The sequence below is a fragment of the Carya illinoinensis genome, chromosome 5 (genome assembly GCF_018687715.1).
Source record: "Carya illinoinensis cultivar Pawnee chromosome 5, C.illinoinensisPawnee_v1, whole genome shotgun sequence".
Lineage (NCBI taxonomy): Eukaryota > Viridiplantae > Streptophyta > Magnoliopsida > Fagales > Juglandaceae > Carya > Carya illinoinensis.
Window position 1 is genome coordinate 38,788,015 of NC_056756.1, and position 8,086 is coordinate 38,796,100.

Below are 8,086 nucleotides of genomic sequence, written 5' to 3' on the forward strand. Positions count from 1 at the left end.
GAGAGAGTGTGGTTGTACTCCTCCTCTTTGGGAGGATAGAGCTTGGGTGTACCTTTTTTCTTTGGAAGAAAGGTCGTGTTATCTCTGCTTAGACAGAGTGCTTTCTCTTTTGACTGCTGTCAGGAGAGAAGGTGTAGAAGTTTAGACAATGTCCATCACAAAGAAATTTGTTGGCGGGGGAGCCCCTAACAGTTGAGTAGCTTTGGCTGATAATATGGATTGTCCTGTATTGCACAGATGTAACTTCGGTTTCAGTGAATGAAATTAAAGTCTATTCTAAAAAATAAAAAAATAAAAAAAAAATAGCTGCACACGTTTTATAATAAACATGAAAAAATGTTTATTCACTATAAAAAATGTACACCTTTTTATTTTTATTTTTTTTTATGTTTACTATTAAAAAAACGTGAAATTAAGTAATGGAAAATAAAATAAATCAAATTAAAAAATATACATATAAAATCTAAAAAAAAAAAAAAAGGGAAAATGCTTCGGATTCTGAGCTCCCCATTAGTTACGAATGTCCACATTGCCATTATTGCAATAACACTACGGTGATTATTAAATGTATATATCAAATGTGTTTATTAATATAAATGAATTTTTTTTTTATTTTTTTGATAATTTTGTAAACATCCTTAACTATTAAGAAAAAAATAAAAAATATATATATAAATTTACTAATAGTCACTTCCTTAACTATTATGAAAAAATTAAAAAATATATATGAGTGGACATATTTGATGAACATATTTGATAGTCATATTTTCCTTTAGCAAGACTGTGATTGTGGAGAAAGATGGATCATACTAACAGTCTATTTTACTTTATTTAAAAAATAATAATTTACTTGCCGAAAAATTTATTTGAAATTTTAATTTGAGATATGTTTAAAACATGAGTTTTGCTATATACAAGTATAGTCGCGTATTAATCTGCGTACCAATACTAATTTCTTTATATTCAAAATTTAAATTATCACTGTTTTCAATAAAATTTATTTTTTGACCAATTACATTATATTGATGCACATATTAGTACACAATTATGCTTGCAACTAAATTTTTCCTTAAAACATATGGTGTGTCTATCATTTTTCTAAAAGAAATTGGCTGCATGAGAAGTAACGATCAAGTACTTCACTTGAGAAGTAATTGATTTTAAGAAAATATAAAAAGTATAAAAAATACTTCTAAAACTTATTTTAAGAAGTCCCAAATAATATAAAAGATGAATGAAAACTAGCAAATAATATAAAAGAATCTATAAAGAATAAGACTGTATTTGGGTAGTATAATGATCTATTCAATATTTTATCATTACTTTTCACTAATATTTTTTACTATGATTTACAACTATTTAATATTTTATCATTATTTTTTGACTACTATTCACAGATATCTAAAATCACTTTACTACACAAACGTAACCTAAGTCACTTCAAAACTAAAATAAGAGAACATTAAAAAAAATAGAGTACCTAAACCACCCGGCCACCACTTATGGGTGGCTCGTTTTTAAGTGGTTTTTTAATTTTAATTTTTATGTTCTTTTTATAATTATTTCAATGTTTTATAATATTTTTGTGCTTTTTTAAAATAGGTTTTGAATTTTTAAAATTGATTACTTTTTTAATGAGATGGTTAATGTGGCACTTATGTATGAAGGCTATGTTTGGTATCATATATGGTCTCATTTCATTTTATCTCATATTATCTCACCTCAAAATCTAAATATCATTTAAATACAAATATTTTTTAATTTCAAATTTTTAAATTTTTTATCTAATAATTACTTAATCATTATAACTTTCCTAAATTTCCAAACAAAATATAAAAAATAATTCAAATTTTTCAAATCCTCAAATAAAAATTATATTAAAAAATTATATTCTAACAATATTTTAGTTTTATAATATTTTTATTCAATTTTTTACTCTACTTTTTCAAAATTTTATAAAATATCTTAATTTAAATTATTTTACTATTATTCATAAACTATCTTATTCCTATTCTCAAATTTTTAACCACATCTTTACAACCAAATTAGCCAAAATGTCTATTATATTTGATTGACAATATTTGACATGTGACACATTTTGGAAACCCAAAAAATATGGACGTCATTTAAAATATAAATACTAAATGATTTAATTAAAAAAATTTAAAAGCTAAAAAATGAAATCCCTTTTCTTATTTTTTTTCTTTTTTATTTTTTGTAACCAACTCGAGTAGATTTCTTTCAAGAACAAGTTTGGAGAGTAAGATGAAAATAAAATTTTTTGAATAGTAATAAAATAGTTTGTGAATAGTTGTAAAATAGTTGAATTAATATTTTATGAAATTTTGAAAAAAGATAGAGAAAAATTTGAATAAAAAATATTATAAAATTAAAATATTATTATAATATAATTTTTTTAATATTATTTATGTTTGGAGATATGATAAAGTTGAATTATTTTTTATTTTTTATTTTTTGTTTGAAATTTTGAAAAATTGGTAATGATTAGTTTAAAAGTAGTTATATTTGAATGATATTTGAGAATAAAATTAAATAAAATAAGATGAAAATTTTGGAATGAAAATTTTTTCTAAACAAGCCGTTATTCTTATTTTTATTTTCCTTTATATTCAAGAATTATGAATTGGATTTATATTTCAATGACCCAGCATTAAGTTTCGAGATATCAACTAGTAAAGTAACGAATATTTTGACCAATCTTTGTCTCAACGCGTTATGCTCTTTAGCTATTGTGCCTGTTGTTGTACTACCTCTGACAGATAAAAGTTTACTCCTTGAGGGGCACTACAGCCACCGATGAAATGTCATACCTCAAAAAGATAAAAGTTTATACCTTGAGTGACACTGTACCATAAGAGTATTTTTTATTTTATTTTATGTATTTTTTAATCATCATAAATATTTTAAAATAAAAAATAAAAAAATAATTAAAAAAATATTTTCTTAATCATTAAGTAAAAACAAAATGTTGAAACCCATTTCATGACCCAACTCTAGGTAGATATAGCATTTTCCTTATACCTTTGCTTTGTGGAATTAATGTTGTCTACAATCTCTTTTATTATTATTTTTTAATCATTTTCTAACGTATCATTTTTTATAATTAGAAATGATTTATTATATTTTATTTTTGAGTTAATCATTCATTATTATATTAAAAGAGTTTGAGAGGATAATAAAAAAAATGATAAATAGAATATCCTTCAAAGAATTGATCCTGCCACTATAAATAGAATAAGTGCGAAGTCTAGATCCATAAAGAGATTTGATAAAAGTAAACTCACAAATTGACTTTACTTAATATGATATATCAAAACTATTTTATAGCGAAACATTTTAATCTAATATATCACATCAAACCATATTAATTTGTGAGTTTATTTTTTTTAAAAAAATTCTTTTATAGACGAATAATTTCTCAAAATAATATTGATTTTTCATTAATGTATAATGATATTACTAAGATTTTCTATAATTATATATCCTAAATATTTCCCACAAGAATAATGATATAGTATTTCGAGTTTTACACATATTTTGAAGTTGGAACAATAATTTTAAGAGATTCAAGTCTAAAATATTAAGAGCTTTAAAAAAAAATTCAAATGCCTCTTCACAGTAATTTGAACCATCCATCCCTGAAAATATTATTAAAAATATGTTTTATATATCTTACATAATTAAAGTAAAAGTGTTAGGTCTTTTAAAAAAGAATAAACTAATTAATATATACATTATCACTTCCAAAATGGTATATATATTCCTAGTACACGAATTGGTGATATCATAATTTTGCTTTTTCCTTTTTTTAAAGTCATGTAACGTGGCACTCCTTTTTCAAAGTCTTTTTTATATTTGCTTTTAATGCTAACTTTGCTAACTGATGAACTAATATTATATGAACTAATGCTAACTTTGCTAACTGATGAGCAGCATTATTGGCCTCTCTATGAACAAAAACAACTTGCCATTGAGGTCAAGTCAAAAACATACTTTTTACTTATTTTTTATTACTATTAACTACTATTTTATATTTTATAATTACTTTTTTACTATTATTCACGGATCATATAAGATCACCTCACAAAATTATGCGGCATGGCACTACTCTTTAAAGAGAGAGAGAGAGAGAGAGCTAAACCACCCAGCCACCACTTATGGGTGGCTCGATTTTAAGTGGTTTTTTAATTTTAATTTTTATGTTCTTTTTATAATTATTTCTTTCTTTTATAATGTTTTTGTGCTTTTTTAAAAAAGGTTTTGAGTTTTTAAAATTGATTATTTTTTTTAATGAGATAGTTAACATGGCACTTATGTACTATCACCTTATTTGGTTTTACAGATGGTCTCAAATCATTTGATCACATCGCATCTTATGTTATCTAATTTTAAAATTCAAATATCATTCAAATACAAACATTTTTCAATTGTAAATTTTTAACTTTTTTTTATATAATCATTACAACTTTCTTCAACTCCAAACAAATCATAAAAAATAATTCAACTTTTTTAAATGTTAAAATAAAAATAATATTAAAAAATTATATTATAACAATATTTTTTAATTTTATAATATTTTTATTCAATTTCTCACCCTACTTTTCTAAAATTTCATAAAATATTTTAACTCAAATTATTTTATTATTATTCATAAACTATCTTAATACCATTCAGAAATTTATAACTATATTGTGAAAACTAAATAGGCCTAAATGTCTACTATAATTGAGTGACATGTGACACATTTTGGAAACCCAGAAAATATGCACGTCATTCAAAATATAACTACTGAATGATTTAATTAAAAATTTTAAAAGAAATCCCTTTTCTTTTTTCTTTTTTTATTGGTAACCTACTTGAGTGGGTTTGTTTACAATATATATATATATATATTCATCATCTATTTTCTTATCATCCTCTCATCATGTCATTATGTGATATTAGTTAATAAGTTCATAAGTGAAATATAATAAATAGTCTTTTATTATCTAATACTACATTATGAAATAATAAGAGAATGATGAGTAACATTACTTTTCTTTTATTCTTGTTTTTATTTTCCTTTATTTTCAAGAATTATGGATTGGATTTATATTTCAATGACCAAAGTTTATACCTCGAGTGGCATTATACCATAAATGTATTTCTCTTTTATTTTTAATTTCTTTATTTCTATTTTTTTCATGTATTTTTTTAGTCATCATAAATATTTAAAAAAAATTAAAAAAAATACAATATCATTAAAACACATTTCCCTAATCACTAAGTTAAAAAAAAAAAAAAAACAAACAAACAAACAAAAAGAAGTGGCATCAATACCCATGTCACCACCCAACTCTCAGTAGAATATATCATTTTTCTTATACATTTGCTTTGCAAAATTAATGTTGTTACAATCTCTTTTATTATTACTCTTCAATCATTTTCAAACGTAGCGTTTTTAATTATTAGAAATTATTTATTATATTTTATTTGTGAGTTAATCATTTATTATTATATTAAAAGAGTTTGAAAATATAATAGAAAAAAAAATGATAAATAAAATTTCTTTTAAAGAATTGATTCTGCCATTGTAATATTGTGGAACCTGCTAAAATATTATTTTTTATTTTAAATTTGATCATTCTATTTATGTATATTGGTATAATTTAAAATCATGTGTAAATATAAATAGTGATAGCAAAATCTTGAATAAAAAATAAATGAGAAGTATTGGTTCCATAAGGAGATTTGATAAAAGTAAACATATAAACTAACGTAACTTAATATGATACATCAAAACTATTTTATAGTGAAAATGTTTTGATCTAGCACGAGCTGGGATCTCACGGGATAAATGAGAAGTCATGTAACGTGGCACTCCTTTTTTAAAGTCTCTTTTATATTTGCTTTTTAGTCGTGCTAGCACGAGCTGGGATCTCACAGGATAAATGGCCTTTTCTTCATCATTTTTTTATACATTTTTTATTATACTCTTAAACATTTTTTTTAAAAAAAAAATTACAACATTATTAAAAAAACGCTTCTTTAATCATTAATTAAAAGAAATCAATGACCATCCTCGAGATATTTTATCGGTGGCTTTAGCATTATTGTTTGCTTTTTTTGGCAACAAATTAGTTAAGTTTCATTTGGCTCCATAACTAATTTTAAAGTATTCTTGTATATTTTCTTTTCAAATATCACTCAAATATAAAACACTCTTTAATTTAAAATCTTCAACATTTCCATCCAATTTTTATAACTTTCCAAACTCTTAAACAAAACTAAAAAAAACATACAACTTTTTCAAATTTTAAAAGAAAAATTATATTAAAAAAATTTATATTTCAATAATTTTTTTATTTTATAATATTTTTATTCAATTTTTTTCTCTCATTTTCTAAAACTCAATAAATCATCTTGATTCAAATATTTTTATTACCATTTACAAATATATTGAGATATTCTAAGTATCCAATTGAGGCTTCAAGCTAAAGTTTCATGTTTCTAGGGTAGGGGTTCTCACGTTGTTTCGGGGGCCTTAAGCCTAATTACCTAGTATAAAAATTCTACTTAGCAGCCATATACCACATATTTGCTGAGGAAAAGAAATAAATAAAAAATAAAACATAAAAGTAGGTGTATGTTGTAGGGTTGCTGAGTAGAAAAACTCTACTTCATAATCAGAAGAGCAAAGATTTCAACAAATCAATAGAGACATCACATCTCAAAGTTACTGGCAAACCGTGGCAAACCGTGCGTATTAAAATTGGCCTTATTCAATAGTAATTTACTTAGACAATTAAGATGGTAAATAAATACTATTACTCAACAAGTTGCTTGAGATCAGTTCCGTTAAATTTAAGTTTGGTTCAATTTGTTTATTAATTAGTTGTTTGTGAACATTAAATTATAATCGATCATTAAAAAATATGACTTGTAAAAATTCATATAATTTCAAATAACTTTGTATTTTATTATCTTTGTAATATTATTTTTATATTTATAATCAGAATATTTAAGATATTTAAAGAGATTAAAAGGAATCGTGTTCAAAATATTAAATATGTTACTTGAATCCTTATGGATATAATCATTGATACATATATACGTTTTTTTATAAGTTGATACATGTACACTTTATAATGATATTAGCAAAACCTCAGTCTGTTTGTCAAAATTTGTGTACAAAGTTATAAAATAAAATATAAACTATCTATTATATTTAAATGAAGCACCTTGCGAATATGGTCAAACTCGCTTGAATATTAAATAAGTTGTTCGTGCACATAAAATCTAACTCGATGAAAAGTTCCAACTCAATTCATTCAAATGAAAATTAAATAAACAAGGCTTAACCACCTACGATTCGCTCAAGCTCGACCTGTTTATACCCCTACAAAGGATCCTTAGAATCTGTTCAACCAATGATAATATAATGTTGGTAAGGCTATGAGAATGTATCATGGACGAGTTGGGATTCTTCTCTTATGGTGGGATATGAAGTGATAGAAAATACAATATATTATAAAATAATACCAAGAAGAGAGAAAGGAATGGGAGAGAATTTGAATGTTGAAAATAATATCAAATCAAGAATTTGATCAAATTATTATCCTAATTTGATTTCGCAATTATGATAAATCAAGAGATTTGATTATTACGATGAAGATATTTAATTGATTTGATCTTGATATAATTTTCCTATAAATAGAAACCAATGTTTTGTATTCAATCACAATTAAAAATAGCAAAGTTGCAGCCCTCAAATTCTCTCTTCTCCATATTTTTTTCTATTATATTAAATTTTCTATCTTAGCATTAGAGCTTTTGGTTAACGCTAGGCTCGACCATATGGACTTATTCTTTTAAAACCTTTCAGCTAGCTTTGCGTCCCAATAAATTTTCATTACCAGTCAACCATGTGTCCATCTCAAATCCATGCATTTGGAGTATCTTTATTAGCTGTGAGCCTTTTATAGTAGGATATTTTGAAACTCTAAACCTATTTTTAGCCTTTGATTTTCATCCTATAGTTGACCAAAACCATATGTAGCCTATTGTTGACTCATGTTTTCCCCTA